We start from the raw sequence: 19150 nt of genomic DNA on the forward strand, positions 1-19150 counted from the left end.
TTTGAACAGCATTGAAAAAGGGCACTATGTTGATGTTGAATAGTTTTTTAAAGCACAGTAGGGAAAACAGAGCAAGAAAATGAGTATTTTGGAATACTTTTGGATTGCATTTATTGCTATTGAAAAATACAGTTCAGTAGCTGTTTTTGGGGGGAGGGAGTCTTGTACAGTACAACCAGATCAGAACCTTCTTTTGAACCTCACTGTGCCTGTGAGAGCGAGTCTCCTGGGATGGAGCGCGTGCTGACTTGGGCCAGGTGGTCTGCATAAGCCCTCCTTCCCTGGAGCACGTTTCTCACAGCCTCAGGGACTTCTGTCAGTTAGCTTGCAGCTTCTGTTCAGTTCATTCCCGGGCTCAAACTGCCGTCGCCTCATTACTTTACTACAGTTTGAATCGTCCTTGCCTGGAGTAGCACAGCCAGCTTTCCCAGCACTGAGAACGTGGAGGAAGAGGGAGGTGGGAGGGTGATTGTCTGAGGGTCCGTTGGTGCTGAGTCGTTCAGTTCCCGAGGCTTGGCTTTTCTGAGGTTGTCGTCCATGGGGTGGGGCCGTAGGTCCCTTGCGTCTATGGCTTCCTGAACTGTCTTACGGGAAAGCGGGTCACAGAGGGAGGAGATGCTCTTTTCTTGGAGCTGATGTCTGTCTGATGTGCATTCTCTGATGTAGCATTTGCTGTAGATCTAATATAAATCTGCTTTGTAAGTAGCCAAGGAAACACTGTTTTTCATATTATGTTCTTGTTGTTTTGCTATAATTTTGATACAACCCCAAGAGTGAAGGGTGTTTTGAAGGTGTGTATTTCATAATTTATTTCTTTATTTTTCTGGATTCTATTTTTTGACATAATTGTTTAATTCATTCATTCATTTGAGAAATCTTTTGGGTGCCCATTGTGTGCTGGCATTATTCTAGGCACCGGGGATTCAGTGCTTAACCAAATGGACAAAACCCCTGTACTTTCAGAAACTTAAATTCTTGTGAGAGTAGACAGACAGAATAAATGACAAGATGGGTTTTTCTCGTTTACTTTGTCTGTCCGCTCTCACAAGAATGTGCGTTCTAGCCTCCTGTGCCCGTCTCCTCACTTCAGTGACACCTCTGGGCTCCATTTGGGTCCCCTGTCCCTAGGCAGTGAGCCGGGCAGTCGTAAGGCTCCTCTTGTTTGTTTCCTGACTCTCAGTGACCGCTGTTTTCCATAGTCAGTTGTCCAGTGTCTGAAAACTATTGTTTCATATAATTTTGTTCAGGTTTTTAGTTGCCTAAGGTGGGAGGGTAAATCCTATCCCTGTTTCTGGCCAGTAGGTTTTGGGGAGTTAGACAGCCAAGACGAATTCAGAGGCAAGGTCTGAGCTAGAGGTAAGACTGCAGCTGCATTGTTTATAGGTGGCTTTTGATACCAGGAGACTGGGAAGCCGACCTGGGAAGCTGACCGAGGGGGTGGAAATATCACAAGCACTTTACCTTTGTTTACACATCTGATCTTCATGATGATACTGTATAGCAGGCACTAAGTTCCTTCCTGTTTCATGGAGGAGGAAGCCGAGGCCCAGGAGCCCAAGGCCCTGTCTCTGGAGTGGTTGAGCGAGGACCCAGACCCAAGCTGCTGGGCTCCAGGTCTTTCTTCTGAACCACAGTGCTGGGCCAGCTCTCCAGGCGGACGGCCAGAGCTCCCGACGTGCCAGCCCTAAGCAGCTGGGCAGCCTGGGCCAGCGAGGAGGGCTGGTCAGGTGGGTCACAGGAGAGGACTGAGCAGGGCTGAGCCCGACGGGGTGGTTTACAAGAGAAGAATTGGGAAATGAGAGTCTCAGCTCTCTTGGAGCTTTGCTGCAAAGAGGTGGTGACGCAGAGGGTAGAGGGCAGGTTGGCCCCTGTTGCTGCCCTGACACTGGAGCATGCTTTTAGCAGCGTTCAGCAGCACCCCTGTAACAGCTCGTGTTCTGCGCATCAGAAGTGGGCACGGCCTGGCACCAGGGTGCTCTGCCTGTCTCCCAGGCTGAAACCAGGGTCCCTTCTGGAGACTGGGTGACGCTGCTTCCGCTCGGTCCCACACGCCTTCTCTCGCGGCCCCTCCCCGGACCCCTCAGGGGAGTCCCTCTCCAGATTTGGATCTCCCTGACCTCTCCCTCCAGGCAGGGAGAGCCTCCGCTCGGAGGGCTCTTGCGAGTAGACTGGGCTGCTTGCATGACCCGGGTCATTCCCCAGCCTTAGTGACATCTGCAGAGTTCCTTTTGCCCTGGAAGGTAGCTCACGGGATCCTAGTATTGGGGTGTGGGTGTCTTTGGGGGGGCATTCTTCCTATCACAGTGGGGTCAGGAACGCTTTTTTAAGATTAATTCATTTGCTCAGCAAATTACTGGGTTCCTGTTTTACACAGTGAGCAAAAAAACCGATAAGAGTGCTCGCATGTGGCTTACGTTCTAGTGAGGTAGACATTATAAATAAGTATAATGTACGGTGCATCACATACTATATTAAGGGGAAAATAAAGGGAAAAATAAAAGGGGGTTGCAATTCAGATAGGGAAGCTGGGGGTCAGGTGTCCCTGGAGTGCTGGTGGGCAGGTGGGGAGGCCACAGGGGCTGGACTTCAGAGCCGGGGGACGGGGAGAGGTGCATGGTGGGGATCTCGGAGCCGGTTAGGAGAACTCTGTCTTTCACCCTATGTGACAGGCCGAGCCAGTGCAGGGTGAGCAGAGGCGGGACTTACCTCTGGGGAGAACTCCTGACTGCTGTGTTGAGAAGAGCAGGGGAGACCGGTTAGGAGGCTCTGAACCAGGCAAGAAAGGTGAGGACCTGCTAGGAGGTGGGAGGTAGACCGTGTTTGTTGGCTGATGGGAATGACAAGGGCCAGGGGGAAAGTGGAGGGGCAGAGATGCAGGGGGAGGTGGTGCTGGTGAGGGAACAGGCGCCCCAGCCACCAGTGATGGGGGAGGGAGGAGGTGTTGGAGGAGAAGCTGTGAGGGGGCCCCTGGGAAGAGCTGACAGGGCCTCCCTGGGCTTCACATGTGAGGCCAGCCCAGCAGAGCTGGGGGGTGTGTCACCAGGCACGCTCAGCTCTCCAGGCTCACCTGCCAGTTGACCATGAATTGGACTCAGCAGGGAGGGGTTTGGCCAGCAAGTGCTTAGATGGAGGAGAAGTGTCGGGGCTTGGTTTACGTGATGGGATTGAGGCTGGTAAGAGGGCGTGAGGACGGGGAGAGGGACAGAGAGAGAGTGGGTCGTAAGTCCTGGGGGCGGGGCAGTGGGGTTCAGAGTTTGCTTACCTGATGTAGTGAGCTGAAAGGACGGGCTGTGGGGTCCCTGCAGTGGAGCGTGGGGAGGGTGACGGTTGGCGCGGTGGCCCTGGCGGGGCCAGATCTTCTGAGGAGCCGAGATCAGGGCTAGTGGGTTTGGGGGTCGTTCGTCTTGTAATGGCAGGGAGAGGGCTAGGGTTATAGTAGGTGCTTGGGCAGGTCTTCCGAATGATATTCATTTTTGCTATTTTCTTGTCCTCAATTAAATGTTTAAAAAAATGAAAATCAAGAATGTAGTTTAAGAAGTTAATTATAAAACACTTGACCCTCACCTCATTCCCCCATTCCTAACCTCGGAGTCAGTTATTTTCATTTTTATCCATCTCTTCTAATATTTACTTTAAAAAATGTGATTATTCTAAATTACATACCATTCATGGTTGTTTTTCCCCATTTAGTCATTATTTATTAACTTCTTACTGTGGAAGATGAGGATTTAACTTAGCTAAGCTTTCCTTTTCCCATTGTCTAGTAGGTCACAATATTTTACCTAACTAATCTGTAACATTTAATTAATGTCTGAAAATATTCTTCTTAGCTGAGAATAACGGTTTGACTCTTTCTCTAATTGAACTATATTTGATTTACAATGTTGTGTTAATTTCTACTATACAGCAAAAGTGATTCCGTCATACATATATATTCTTTCTCATATTCTTTTCCATTATGGTTTATTACAGGATATTGAATATAGTTCCCTGGGCTATACAGTAGGACCTTGGTAGTTATTCATTCTATATATAATAGTTTGTATCTGCTAATCCCAAACTCCCAGTCCATCCCTCCCCAACCCCCTGCCTCTTGGCAACCACGAGTCTGTTCTTTTTGTGACTCTTGTTTCGTAAATAAGTTCATTTGTGTGGTATTTTAGGTTCCAAATATAAGTGATATCATACGGTATTTGTCTTTCTCTTTTTTTTTTTTTTGCGGTACGCGGGCCTCTCGCTGTTGCGGCCTCTCCCATTGCGGAGCACAGGCTCCGGACGCGCAGGCTCAGCGGCCATGGCTCACGGGCCCAGCTGTTCCGCGGCATGTGGGATCCTCCCGGACCGGGGCACGAACCCGTGTCCCCTGCATCGGCAGGCGGACTCTCAACCACTGCGCCACCAGGGAAGCGCTTTTCCTCGGTTTTGAAGGCATGGCTCTACTCTTAGTTCCTAGTGGTTTGAAATGTTAACATGCTGTGCCCAGGTGTGGCATTCAGTGGCTTTATTCATTCTGGTAATTCATGTCCTTCGGGTTTGGGGAAATGTTTTTGTTTTATTTCTTTGATAATTTCTTTTCACTTTCTCTTTTTTCAATAATCCTCTAATAATAGTTGAAATGTGGACCTCTTGGCTTACATTTTCTTACTCTCTTATCTCTCGTCTTCCATTTCTTTGTCTTTGTGGTATTCTGTTTTCTGTGACTCTGGCCCTTCTGAATTTTTCTTTCTCCTATCACTTTTACAATTTGAGGGCTTTCTTTTTTTTTTTGAATTATAGTTGATTTACAATGTTGTGTTAGTTTCTGGTGTACAGCAAAGTGATTCAGTTATACATATATATTCTTTTTCATATTCTTCTCCAACATAGGTTATTGTAAGATATTGAATATAGTTCCCTGTGCTATACAGTAGGACCTTGTTGCTTATCTATTTTGTATATAGTAGTTTGTATCTGCTAATCCCAGACTCCTAATTTATCCCCTCCCTTCCTGCCCTTCCCCTTTGGTAATTGTAAGTCTGTTCTCTACGTCTGTGAGTCTGTTTTTTTTTTGTAAATAAGTTCGTTTGTATTATATTTTAGATTCCACATACAAGTGATGCCATGTGATATTTGTCTTTCTCTGTCTGACTTACTTCGCTTAGTATGATCATCTCTAAGTCTGTCCATGTTGCTGCAAATGGCATTATTTCACTCTTTTTCACGGCTGAGTAGTATTCCATTGTATATATGTACCGCATGTATATCCATACCTCTGTTGATGGACACTTAGGTTATTTCCATGTCTTGACTATTGTAAACAGAGCTGCTATGAACATTGGGGTGCCTGTATCTTTTTGAATTAGAGTTTTCTCTGGGTATATGCCCAGGAGTATGATTGCTGGATCATGTGACAGCTGTTGTCCATAGTGGCTGCACCCATTTACATTCCCATCAGCAGTGGAAGAGGGTTCCCTTTTCTCCATATATATATTTTTTGGCCCCACGTGCGGCATGTGGGATCTTAATTCCTCGACCTGGGGACCAGGTATTGAACCTGTGCTCCCTGCATTGGAAGTGTGGAGTCTTAACCACCGGACCGCCAGGGAAGTCCCCCTTTTCTCCACATTTTGAGGGCTTTCTCTCTCTCTCTTTTTTTTTTTAATTGAAGTATAGTTGATTTACAATGTTGTGTTAGTTTCAGGTGTACAGCAAAGTGATTTAGTTATACATACATATATATCTATTTTTTAAAAGATTCTTTTTCTTATAGGTTATTGCAAAATATTGAGTAGAGTTCCCTGTGCTATAGAGTAGGTCCTGTTGGTTATCTATTTTGTATATAGTAGCGTGTATATGTTGAGCCCAAACTCCTAATTTCTCCCTCCCTGCTCCCCCGAGGGTTTTATTATTGTCTGAGTGCTGCTTTTTTGGTGGCATCTGGTTCTTAAAGCTGTGTTTTCTTTTATTTGTAAGAATATTGATTGTTTTGGAGTTTCCTTCTCTACATAGCCTCTTTGCTCTGAGTTCTTTCCCTGTAGGTCTGTTTTGGTCTCTGGCTCGTGCTGTGAGGCCATCCTGGATGTCTGGTGGTCAGTGTCTGTCCTCTCACGTGGACCAGTGTCAGCCAGCATGGGTACGGCTGTGGTGGAGGCCTCACTGTGTGGTGGTGGGTGAGGGGTCTCTGTCTCACGGAGGGAAGCTGTGTGTCAGACGTATTCTTCGGAAGCAGTTCCGGCTCCTCTCCTGCTCGGTGGGGTCAGGGAGTGTGGGGGGTCTGTCTGCTGTTGTTCTGGGTGTGGGTGTCCCACCATGCAGGGAGTCTGTCGCTCACTTGTGTTTTTCCGAGTGTGGAGCCTCACCCTAGCACGTGGTGGTGTCGCCAGGCCTAGAGCTCCTGTGTTCCTGCTTTTCCAGCGAGTAGGCCTGTTGTCTTCTGCTGGGATTAGGGGTATAGGTGGCCTGGCCCTGGGGTCTGGTGGAGGGGCCTGCGGCTCCTTACGTAGACTTCCAGCTCATCTTCCTGATAGCCCCCTCCTGAGGCACCTGGCGTCAGGTTCTGTGACGGACAGGGTTTGCTTTTTACTGGTTCTCCCTCTTGCGGGCGGCCGGGTCCCAGTTTGCTGTGTCAGGCTGAGTCAGTTAACCCCTTGGCCATGTCCTTCCAGTGTCCACAGCTGTTGTGGTGACTGCTCTTGCGCTCTTGTCATAGAGTTTTCTCCTTTTAAATACGTTTTTGACTCATTTTATATGTTACACACACACACACACACACACACCCACCCCCACACCCACACCCACACCCACACACACCCACACACACACACACACACCCACACCCACACACACCCCCCCACACACACCCACACACACACACACCCACACCCACGCACACCCACACACCCACACACCCACACCCACCCCCCCACACCCACACACACCCACACACACCCACACCCACACACACCCACACACCCACATCCACACACACCCACACACACCCACCCACCCACCCACACACACCCACACACACCCACACCCACACACACCCACACACCCACCCACCCACACACACCCACACCCACACACCCACACCCACACACACACACACACACCACCCACCATGCAGACCTTCATAACCTTTGGATTTATACTACTTTGCATTAACCACTCCTTGAGGGAAGGTCTTGGGAGAGAATAGTTTCACTTTCTGCACTTTTACCTTCTACTGCCTAAGTGGAGCAATAATACCTTTTATTACTAAATTAATTTGGGTGGGTGGTTCTCACTATGCAGTTTGTTTGGCACGAGTTTCTAAGCAGAACTTTAAAGAGAACATGTGACTCTGTGGCACTAACTTCTTCCTTGAGGAAGGCAGGCAGGGTGGGCCTTGTTCGCCGCTAACAGAACACTGCCGGCTGTACTTCTGCACGCCTACTTCTCATGGTTCAGGTTATAAGGCTCTGAGACCCAGAAATCACAGCAGGGGAGATAGGCGTCTCATAGGATTTTGTTTCATAGACGTGGTCTGTGTTAATGAGGCAGTTTCTTGCCGGTAGTGGAATATAGTAAATGGAAATTTGTTTCTGTGGTGAAGTCAGTGGATTCTTTTATGGGTAATGATGAGTCAATCCAGGAGAGTTTGGATACCTAACTTTTCCGAAGAGTTACTTTAAACCCTGAACTGAAACTTATAAAAACAAATATTTTTAGAATATACTTCATCATGGTGGAGGATGAAAGGGAGACTACCTTAGGTAGGGTATTCATAGAGGGCCTCTCTGAGGACGCAGTATGTGAGCTGGGTCCTGAGGGGAGAAGGGCTTGCGGTAGTCTAGGGCTAGTTCTGCTTCAGGACCCAAAAGCCAAGTGCAGCTGGAGCGTCATGAGTGAGAGGGAGAGGAGCAGAAAGGAGCCAGATTGCTGGGCCTTGGAGGCCCTTCCCTGGCAGGAAGTCTGAGTTCCTCTTGGGTGTCCTGGAGGAGGCGTCTGAAGAGGATCAGGTGAGTGGCAGGTACACCTGTATATGAAGATCACCCTGGCTCCTGTGAGGAAATAGATCGGAGGAGGCCAGAGCAGAAGGTGAAAGTTGTTACAGTCCATACAAGAGACGTTGGTGGCAGTGGAGATGGTGAGAATAGTGTATTTTTCTGGAGGAAAAATGGACAAGACTCCTTGATGGATGGATGTGAGGGAGAGGGAGGGCCTCAAGAGAGAGTTTTCTGTTGGAGGTGAAAACGTCACCCGCATTGGTGGCAATTCTGGCGCTCAGTAAATATTAGTTGTTTCCTAGCTCAGCTGCATAAGAGCTCTTGGGGCAGTTTTCAGCACAGGGACTCAGATGTCTGCTGCCGTCATTGAGCACACACTACACTGGGTGTGCATTCCTCACCAGACAGCTATTGAGCACCTATTAAATGCCGGGGCCTATAGTGGTGAATAAAACACACAGAACTGCCTGCTCCTAGGGAGCCTACATTCTGGCGGATGGAGATAGACAATAAAAAGAAAATCGTATCATATGTTAGAAGACAGTAAGTACAAGAGAGAAAAATTAAGGAGAGAAGGTGATGGGGAACATTGGGGCTGTGGGTTTTCAACTTCAAATAGGGTGACCAGGATTGGTCTTGCTTTAAAGGTAACAGCTGAGCAAAAGACTTGAAGGCACTGGGTCATGTAGAAATTGCGGCGGGGGGGTACATCTTAGATAGAGGGAACAGCAGGTACAAAGGCCTTCACTGGGGGGAGAGACAACCAGTGTGTGGAGGAAATAGTAGGAGGCCGTGTGTCTGCAATAGGGAGCCAAGAAGGAGGTTAGGTAGAAGGTTAGGTCGGGGGTATTGGAGGTGGGGAGACGGGTCACGGGGCCTGTGTAGCGCATTGTAGAGGTCGTGGCTGTTTTCTTCTCACATGCCAAACACTGAAGATAATGAGACATGATCTCTCTCCTCAGAGTAGCTCAAGCCCTTGTAACGCAGAGTGGTAAGTGTGTGAGATGAATGGTGAAAATGAGGGATGATCAGCTCGGCAGGATGAGCTGCAGACGGTCAGGAGAGGGTGGTCAGGCAGGGTAACATGGGGTAATGCCTGGGTCAGGTCTGCTGAGCTGATAGGGTGTAGGGGGTTCTCCACGAAAGGGGGGAGCATCATGCGTCACACTGCGGAGTGACACGAGTGGCAGCGGGACACACTCCAGGCGTTGTGGGTGGTTCCTGGAATGAGTAGTGCCTGGTGGGTCGGGAGATGTGGCAGGAGAACAAGGTGGGAGGAGCAGGCCGTAGCCAGATCATGGGGAACTTCCTCTGTGGGACGTGGACCACGGACATATCTTAAACAGGAGAGTGACACTGTACAATTTATTTTTTTATTAGTAGAATAGTAATTTTGAATGCGAAGGATGGATTTTAGACTAGGTTTAAAGGCAGGAAAGCCAGTTAGGAAAAGATTGATTGCTCTGGTCTAGAGGAGATAGCAAGGGTCTGAGTCAAGGCAGTAGGAGTGGATTTTGGAGATACAGAAATCATAATTGACAGGAGGGACGAATGGGTAAAGTACTCTTTACTCATAGTTGCTTTGACCGTATAGCAGAAACGCCATTTAGTAAGAATGGTGGAGTGAGGACCTCTGTAAATCTACTCCTCCATAAAAGCAGTGAAAACACTGGTAAAAATGGTCAAAATAAACTTTGTTGGAACTCTGGAAATGAACCAGAAATTGACATAATCTCAGGAAGATTTATTCAGGAAAAACTGCTGAACCTCCAACTTGACCTACTGTCATTCTCCTCTCCCATGATCTGTGGTAGCATTGGAAACCATCAGCCTTGCAGCCATGGTAACTGTGAAAACCAGCAGCCTTGCAGCCATTGGAAGGGACAGATGAGATTTGAAGCCCCTCAAAAGTCCTCTTCTCAGAGTGTTGTTACTCTTTGACTGGCCTTGCAGCTTTCTGGAAAAGCCCCATTTGCAGAGCTGTCATTATTTGATCTCACTCACTGGGAAGAGCGTTACCCTTAGTGTCTTTGTGGCAAACGATCAGTGGCAGTTAATATCACAGTTGGGGGCAAACAAGAGTCTGGCCAAAATCTTAGAAGAAAGATACGAAGAATGACATGCTCTTAGGGGGCTTTGGAAAGCTCTGATAGACTCCTGTGGGTCTCGAAGGCTGCACAGAGGCAGGACTGTGTATATGCCTAGGAGAGATTTGAGAGGGCCCTAGTCTCTCACCTCTGTCTAATCTTGAGTCCCTCCACAAATAAGAAGTGAAGGCAAAGGCAGCATTATAGCTCCCTGAGTGCCGAAGGTGTGCCTCAGCACTTGCACAGCTTCTTGGCCGTGTCTGGGACACTTATTAGCTCAACACATTTAAAGAAATTCCTGACCAATCATTAACTGACCACTAAGCTAACTGAGCAAAGACTTATAGTAACTGTAAACTATAGGGAATTGTAGACTCTACAGAACTAGTTCAGTAAAGTCACTAAGCAAATAACTATAGCAATAACAGCCCCTGGGAAAGGGGCAGTCTGAATTCCAGGGTTGCCACAGTGTATTACCTGAAATACTAGTTTTCAGTAAGAACTTATGAGATGCACAAAGAAACAGGAAAATATGGTCTATTCACAGGAAAAAAGTAGTCAATAGAAACTATCCTTGAAAGGGTCCAGATGTTGGACTTAATAATACTAGACAAGGACTTTAAATTGGCTACTATAAGTATGTTCTAAGAACTAAAAGAAACTATGTCTAAATAATTAATGTATGAGAATATCTCACCAAGTAGAAGTTATCAATAAAAAGGTAGGAATTATTTTTTAAAAAACACCAAATAGAAATTCTGGAGTTGAAAATACAATAACTATGAAAAATAAAATAACTATGAAAAAATGAAAAATTCACTAGAGGGGCTCAGCAGTAGATTTGAACTGATAGAAGAAAGAAGTCAGTGAATTTGGGAATAGGTTTGTTAATATAATTAAGTTAAGATCTCTATTAAGGTAAGTACAGATCCAATCTGAGGAACAGAAAGTAAAAAGAATGAAGAAAAATGAACAGAGCTTCGGAGACCTGTGGAACACCATCAAGTATACTGATATACCCATAACTGGAGTCCCATAAAGAAAGAAGTAGGAGAAAGATGCAGAAGGAATATTTAAAGACATAAACTCCCCAAATTTGGTGACAAACATTAATGTACATATCCAAGATGACTTCCAAATAGGATCCACTCAAGGAGATCAGTACTTAGACACATCACAGTCAAACTGTTGAAAGACAAAGGAAAAAAGTTTTTTGTTTTTGGGGCGCGCCACACGGCTTGCAGGATCTTAGTTCCCTGACCGGGGATTGAACCCAGGCCACAGCAGTGAAGGCACCAAGTCCTAACCACTGGACTGCCAGGGAATTCCCTAAAATTAAGTTTGTATCAAGCTAGATTGTTTTAAGTTAAGTGTTGATTATAATCCCCAGGCAATTACTAGGAAAGTAACTAAAAAAAAAACTAAAAGAAACAAATGAATTGAAATGATGCACTGAAAAATACTTCTTAATGCAAAAGAAGACAGTGATGGAAGAATGCAGGAACATGACAGAAGACATATATAGAAAACAGCAAAGTGGCAGATGTAAGCCCTACCTTATCAGAAACTAACTTAAATGTAAATGGATTAAACCCTCAAGTTAAAAGGCAGGATTGGCAGAATGGGTTAAGAAAAACATGATCCAACTAAATGCTTTCTTCGAAAGACACTATAGATCAAAAGATACAAACAAAAGATACTAGTGAAAGGAAGAAAAACGATGTGCCTTGCAAATAGTAACCAGAAGAGAGGCGGAGTGACTATACTAGTATCAGACAAAGTAGACTTTAAGACAAAAATTGTTATTAGAGTTATAGAACATTTTACTGTGGTAAAGCGTCAGGCCCTCAAGAAGATATATCAATTCTTTCTTTTTTTGGCCTAGCCTCAAGACTTGCGGGATCTTAGTTTCCCGACCAGGGATTGAATCCGGGCCCATGGCAGTGAAAGCGCCGAGTCCTACCCACTGGACTACCAGGGAATTCCCAATTCTGAACATATTCATACCTAATAACAGAGCTCAAAATACATGAAGAGGGACTTCCCTGGTGGCGCAGTGGTTAAGAATCCACCTGCCAATGCGGGGGACACAGTTTCGAACCCTGGTCCAGGAAGATCCCACATGCTGCGGAGCAACTAAGCCCGTGCGCCACAACTGCTGAGCCTGCGCTCTAGAGCCCGCGAGCCACAACTGCTGAGCCCGTGTGCCGCAACTACTGAAGCCCGCGTGCCTAGAGCCCACGCTCCGCAAGAAGAGAAGCCACCGCAGTGAGAAGCCTGTGCACCGCAACGAAGAGTAGCCCCCGCTTGCTGCAACTAGAGAAAGCCCGCGCACAGCAACGAAGACCCAACGCAGCCAAAAATAAATAAAAATAAATTTAAAAAAATACATGAAGGATTGAAGGGAGAAATAGACACTTCAACAATAATAATTGGAGACTTCAATACCCTGCTTTCAGTAAGAGATACAAGTAGACAGAAAATCAGCAATGAATAGAAGACTTGAACAACACTAAGTCAACTAGACCTAACAGACATCTATAGACTGCTTCACCCAACAAGTGCAGAATATACACGTTTTTCTCAAGTGCATATGGAACATTCTTCAGAATAGACTATGTTAAGCCATAAAAAAAAAGCCTCAGTAAATTTAAAAAGATTGAAATCATACGAAGTGTGTTCGCCAACCACAATGGAATGAAGTTAGAAATCAGTAACAGGAGGAAGTTTGGGAAATTCACAAATATGTGGAAATCAAACACCCTCCTAAATAACCAGTGGGTCAAAGGAAAAAACACAAGGGAGATTAAAAAAATAAATGAAAATAAAATCACAAGACACCAGGGACTTCCCTGGTGGTCCAGTGGTTAGAACTCTGCACTTTCACTGCTAAGGGCCCGGGTTCGATCCCTGGTCAGGGAACTAAGATCCCCGCAAGCTGTGTGGTGCAGTCCAAAAAAAAAAACCATACCAAACAACCCACAGTGACATCCCACTTCACACACACTAACTGGGATGGCTGGAGTAAAAGTGATGGACAACAGCAAGTGGAGCAATTGGAACCCTCGCGCTTTTATAGTGGTGATGTAAAATGGTGCTGCCTTTTGGGAAAACATCTCGTCAGTTCCTCACAGTGTTAGACATAGAATTGTCGTACGACCCAGCATTTCTGCTCCTAGGTGTCCACTCCAGAGAAATGAAAGTGTGCGTTGACACAGAGACTCGCACACGAACGTTCATAGCAACATTATTCATAAGAGCCCCCAGTTCATCAGGTGATGAACAGATAACAAACTATGGTATATCCATATAATGTGATATTATTCAACAGAGAAAAGGGATGAGGTACTGATTCATGCTACCTTGAAAACAATCATTGGGACTTCCCTGGTGGTCCAGTGGTTAAGACTCCGAGCTCCCAATGCAGGGGGCCCGGGCTCGATCCCTGAACAGGGAACTAGATCCCGCATGCCGCAACTGAAGATCCTGAATGCCACAACTAAAGATCCCACACACGGCAATGAAGATCCCGAATGTGGCAACTAAGACCCCGAATGTGGCAACTAAGACCCCACGCGGCCAAATAAATAAATAAATATTAAAAAAAAATCACGCTATCTTTTGTAAGTGGTGAAAGAAGCCAATCACAAAAGAACATATAAAGATTGTATTTATATGAAATGTTTAGAGGAGGTAAGTCTGTGGAGGTGGAAAGGAGATTAGGGGCTGAGGAGGGAGGTGTTGGTGCATGACTGCTGTTGGGTGTGGACAGATGAAAAATTTCCAGAATTAGATAGTGGTGATGGATGCAGAGCTCTGAATATACTCAAAGTCATTGAGTTACATGCTTTAAATGAGGGAATGGTTTGATACGTGAATTATATCACACTAAAGCTGTTAAAATAAGATATGCCTGTTAACATTTGTCAGGGTCCAACGTGGCTTTATCTTCTGTGGCATAGAAACTTTTGATTTCTTTGAAATCTTGTTCCAGTCTGCTGTTGCTGAGCCTTTCTGTTTGGAGGCCCATCCTTCCTGTGCACAAATGAAGAGAAAACATAGAGAAAAGTCCTGATGACGTTCACGACAGTCTCCCGTGGGCGGGCTGCTCTGTGTTTGCTTTTTTTTTTTGCAGTACGCGGGCCTCTCACCGCTGTGGCCTCTCCCGTTGCGGAGCACAGGCTCCGGACGTGCAGGCTCAGCGGCCATGACTCACGGGATGTGGGAGCCACGGTTGTGGCGCACGGGCTTAGTTGCTCCGCGGCATGTGGGATCCTCCCGGACCAGGGCACGAACCCGCGTCCCATGCATTGGCAGGCGGACTCTCAGCCACTGCGCCACCAGGGAAGCCCTGTGTGTGCTTTTTGATGGTCGTCTGTGCAGCCCTCATCACAGCACTTTGTGGTGCCTCATGTGACGAAGGAGAGCTGAGGCTCAGCGAGGTTAGGTTGCTGGCCTGGGCACATGGAGTGGCATTCCAGGGCAGGCTTGCTTCCAGAGTTCGCTCTGCTTCCTGCTGTGCTGACCGCCTTCAGTATCATTTTAACAGTGATACCGTCCTTCAAAAATAGGCTTTTGTTTGCTCAATTTTGAGCTTTTGGCTTACTCAGTGAAATCATTTTATATAGAGACTAAACTTTATTTCGACCAAATTTTATTGTAAATTTCAGACTTCCTGCCGTGCGATTTTGGCGGTTTGGCGTGTTAGTTATAATAAGCTGTGATAGGCCCCTGTGCTCTTTGTCTGGAATCAGGCTGTTCCCAGAACACTAGCACTGTCAGTTGATGAGCTCAGCTTGCAGGCAAGAAGAAATCGTCAACCAGCATGTTATTCCGGAAGAACGACCAGGGACGGTAATTCTAGAAATCCAAGGGCTTTTTTCAAAGCTTGTCCCCCCTAGAGTGCGTTCTTTGCTATTTACTGGACGCAAATTGTAGCTTGTTTTTGGCAGTGGTTGTGGGACAGTCTAGGTGACTCATTAGCTACCAGAGCGCCGACATCCACTGTGGGAATTGCCTGTTAGAAGCTTGGTATTTTCTGTGGCTGACAGACCTGCTGCGTTTTAGGTGGAGACAGCACAGGGTGGCAGAGACCAGAACCTCTTCACTGTGGAACAGAGATCAAGCTACAGGCATGGCGAGGCTTGTCACCGCGTCCCAGCTACGCTGGCCGATGCTTCACCCTGTTAGAATGGGCTTCAGAAGTCAGAGTAGGGCAGTGACCTCTCCCGTTCTCCCAGAGCTGATTCTGTATCTAGAAAGATCGGATTTATCGCTACATCTGCTGCCAGCAGTGTGGGGTGGCTGGGCTTCTGTCGGGAGGGAAGTGCAGCTTGAGTGAGCATGAACTGGGGGTGGGGAAGGCCCCCAGGGCCCCAGCGCGTGCGTTTCTCCCAGGTGTCCTCACCACCTGGAGGAGGATGGCAGTTCGGTAAATTTCGGGCATAAGTTTGATTTGAACGCATTGATCTGTGTGTGGTGTCAGTCCCCCACGGCCATACTCGACTTTCTTTAAAGCCTCACCTTGGACAGGAGTGTGGGAACCGGAGCAATTCCCAAGGGTGTTCCCAGGGCTGCCGCTCAGGCACAGCCTTGCCCCGTCGGGTGGAAGCACCACCACCAGCCAGCGAGGGCCAGCGTTTGTGGGCTTGTGTCCTTGGCCCCCGAGGTCTTGTTTCCCCTGTGTGATGAGGCACTCAGGCATAGTCCAGTCAGTGGACCAGGTGTCCAGCCCACACCTGAGCCTGCACGAGTCTGAGGAAATCTGATTTTCTTCCTTGTATCAGCTGCTTTTTTCCCCAGGTGTTCAAAAGATTTTTTTTCTTCTTCTTTTTTTCTTTTTTTTTTGGCCGTGCTGTGTGGCTTGTGGGATCTTAGATCCCCGTCCAGGGATTGAACCTGGACCTTGGCAGTGAGAGTGCAAAGTCCTAACCACTGGACTGCCAGGGAATTCCCAGGATTTTTTTTTTTTTTTCTTTAAAATCCAGTGGTTTTATTAGAATATGTTTTGGTGTGTGTTATTTGGGGTCGGTATTCCCAGGTATGTGGTGTGGTTTTTTATGTGGTTTTAAATCTTTTATTTACTTTAATTTCAGGAAAGCATTTTCAAATGGTGCGCTTTAGGCCGTTCCACTGCCCAGTTGGCTGTCTTCCTCAGGGACTCCTACTGCCCATATGCTGCATCTTTGTCCATTTTCAGTATTTGCTACTTTCTCCCGTATCCTTTATCTCTTTATTCATTTCTTTTTGCTTTAACTAATTTTGTTTCTTTTCATTCTTTTCATCTTCTGTTTCTCTCCAGACCTCTGTTGTGTATATTTGTTCTTCTGTTCCGTTTCTTAATTTATTTATTTTAAAAATTTATTTATTTTTGGCTGCATTGGGTCTGCGTTGCTGCACGCAGGTTTTTTCTCTAGCTGCGGCGAGCGGGGGCTACTCTTGTGTGCGGGCTTCTCATTGCGGTGGCTTCTCTTGTTGTGGAGCACAGGCTCTAGGCACGTGGGCTTCAGTAGTTGTGGCACACGGGCTCAGTAGTTGTGGCTCGTGGGCTCTAGAGCGCAGGTTCCGTAGTTGTGGTGCATGGGCTTAGTTGCTCTGCGGCATGTGGGATCTTCCCGGACCAGGGCTCGAACCCGTGTCCCCTGCATTGGCAGGTGGATTCTTAATGACTGAGCCACCAGGGGAGCCCTCCTTCTGTTTCTTATTCCTCATTTTTTTTTTTTTTTGGATGTGCCACGCAACTTGTGGGATCTTAGTTCTCCGACCAGGGATTGAACCTGGGCCCTTAGTAGTGAGAGCGCAGAGTCCTAACCATTGGACCACAAGGGAAGTCCCTCTTATTCTTCATTTTTGAAATGATTTTTTAAATTTCTAATTTACCTGGTTTCTCTTAACTAACGTCTGAGTTTTTCTGTGGGTTTTTAAGTGTCTTCCCTGTTTTTCTTACTGTTCTCCAGCTTGTTTGGAGATAGAGGCTCCAGTGTTGCTGTGGTCTGTGCGCTGCCTGTCTGCCGGGTGTTGTTTTACTCTTTCTCCCCTTCCTTGTCGTCTCTGTGTGGAGTGTAACTTGCTTGTCTTACGTGGAGTTCGTCCTCTGGGCTGTGGCAGGGTTGGGGGGCAAGGTCCAAGGTGGCTTTCCTGTCGCACAGACTCCCTCCTCCACCGTCTTCACCAGGCGGTGCTTCCAGGCTTTCCTGGGCCCTGTCCACCGGTCTCTGTGGCCCTCCCTGTCCCTCGTCACTGTGCCAGCCCCCGGTCACGCTCCGCCCCGTGTAGTCCCCCGGGTCTGTTTGGGGCTCTCCCTTCTACCTCCCCTTGCCCAGGTGTATTGCTGTGAGGTCTTGTGGCTTTTAGTAGTTTCCCTTTTGAGGGAACTGTGCTCAGAGATGCGGAGTAATTTCCGCTTGGTTGCAGAGTGAATCAGAGTCTGCTTTTGTCCTTGGACCCCTGTGCCTCTCCTCTGGGGGAGCCTGACCTCCCCTGATTGAAACAAGTGTGTGTGTGTTTGCTATAAATTGGCTGATTTTAAAACAGCTTTGGCTGGAAAGCCCTAGCTTCTCACCCCAGCCCCGGTCTTGTTGCCCAGAGGGAGTGCAGCTCATCCATTCGCTTCTGTTTCTTCTGCTGGCTACACCTAAACTCCAAACTACATGCTTTTGGTTTTATTTTGTGATTTACCCGTCTGGGGTAGTAGCTATAGATCCCCGTAGTTTGTTTAGCATGTTGCCCCCTATCCAGTACCTCCTAATCTTTTTATGATTTCTGCTCTGGTTCTGACCCGTCTTGACTCTGAACAACACAAGTTCCTGCCATGCAGGGGTCTCTGTTTCCCTTGGGCTTGGGCGGGTAGAGCAAAGTGCGAGTACCGGAGAGCAGCACAGACACACAGGTTCCTGCACCCTTGTGAGAAGCACACGCGCACACAAATGTGTACACGCGGGCACGCACACTTGCACACACACGTGGGCCCTCCTGTGCGCCGTGCTCTGTCCACACTCAAGCCAGGCTGTGGGCAGAAGGTGCCCATGACCTTGTTTTCGTGGCCCTTTCAGTCGGGTCAGAAAAGCCTACTTCAGCAAAGGTGTTACTTTTTCAGGAAAACTTAAGAAAAGATTTGCCCTTAACCCACCGCTCCGGGGCATCCGGCCCGCTGCTCTACGTGGTGCCCCCTTGGGTTCTCGGGGCACCTCTTCCAGATGGGGAAGCTGGCACAGCTGGGAGCTGCCTCCCCGCAGTGCACTCAGGGCTGAGAAGGAGGGTCAGGATCCCCTCCCTGACCCCCTGATCCCCCCTGGTTCCCCAGATCCGCCTGCTGGGCTTGTTTTGTTAAAGTTCTGCAACCCCCCCTCCCCCCCACTTGGAACGGCAGCTCCTGAGGGCAGGATGTGTTGTTTTAACCTAAGTTCTGGCACCTTGAACAGCATGTGGGGGGTAGCCTGCCTCTGTGCCCTGTCTGGGCCAGGGGCTTTCTAGGGTAGGAGTGGCTCAAAGGAGGGTTCCATTACACTCAGGCAGATGTTAAACCCTGTTTATTAGCGAGTCAGTCGTGAAAGATAACTGGCGTTGTGGGAGTGCCCTGGGGAGTGGGAGGCTGCCTCACTGCGAGGTGAGATAAGCTCCAAGAGTGGCAGTGACGGAGGCTGGGCGGGTGGGCAGCGAGTCTGCAGGACGGCCTGGTGAGCCCAGCGTGTGGGCACCTGTGAGGCCCCAGCCTGGCAGTGCTCCAGTGCGGGCGGTTGCTGTGGCAGCCTTTCCTTCCCCTGGGAATAGAGTCACCGAGCCAGGGACTAGCCTGGGGAGGGCCTTTAATAGTGAACTTAATTCGTGCTTTCCAGAAGCGATGGAAATTTACTCAAGTGTGAACTTACAACTCACCTGCCCTGTGTGACGAACAGCTTCTTATATTTTTACAGTACTTGTTAAGATGTGTGGCCCTGGGAAAATCGTCTCTGCTCTCTAGGCCTGTTTCCACACCTAGTCAAGGTGGGCTGAAGCTGAACACACATGCCGACGCTTGTTGAAGGAAGGCCGATTTTGCACTAGATGCAGGATGTAGGGGAAGCGGGACTGTCATGTATTTCTTTAATGTACCTTCCA

The 19150-nt window shown here is 47.7% G+C and overlaps 1 protein-coding gene across 5 annotated transcripts in view; it reads left to right on the forward strand.

Moving 5' to 3' along the window:
• The window catches only part of AP2A2 (adaptor related protein complex 2 subunit alpha 2), a 63660-nt gene that overhangs the window by 5705 nt on the left and 38805 nt on the right, over positions 1 to 19150 (forward strand). The window lies entirely within an intron of this gene.

The sequence above is a fragment of the Globicephala melas genome, chromosome 8, assembly GCF_963455315.2.
Source record: "Globicephala melas chromosome 8, mGloMel1.2, whole genome shotgun sequence".
Classification (NCBI taxonomy): Eukaryota; Metazoa; Chordata; class Mammalia; order Artiodactyla; family Delphinidae; genus Globicephala; species Globicephala melas.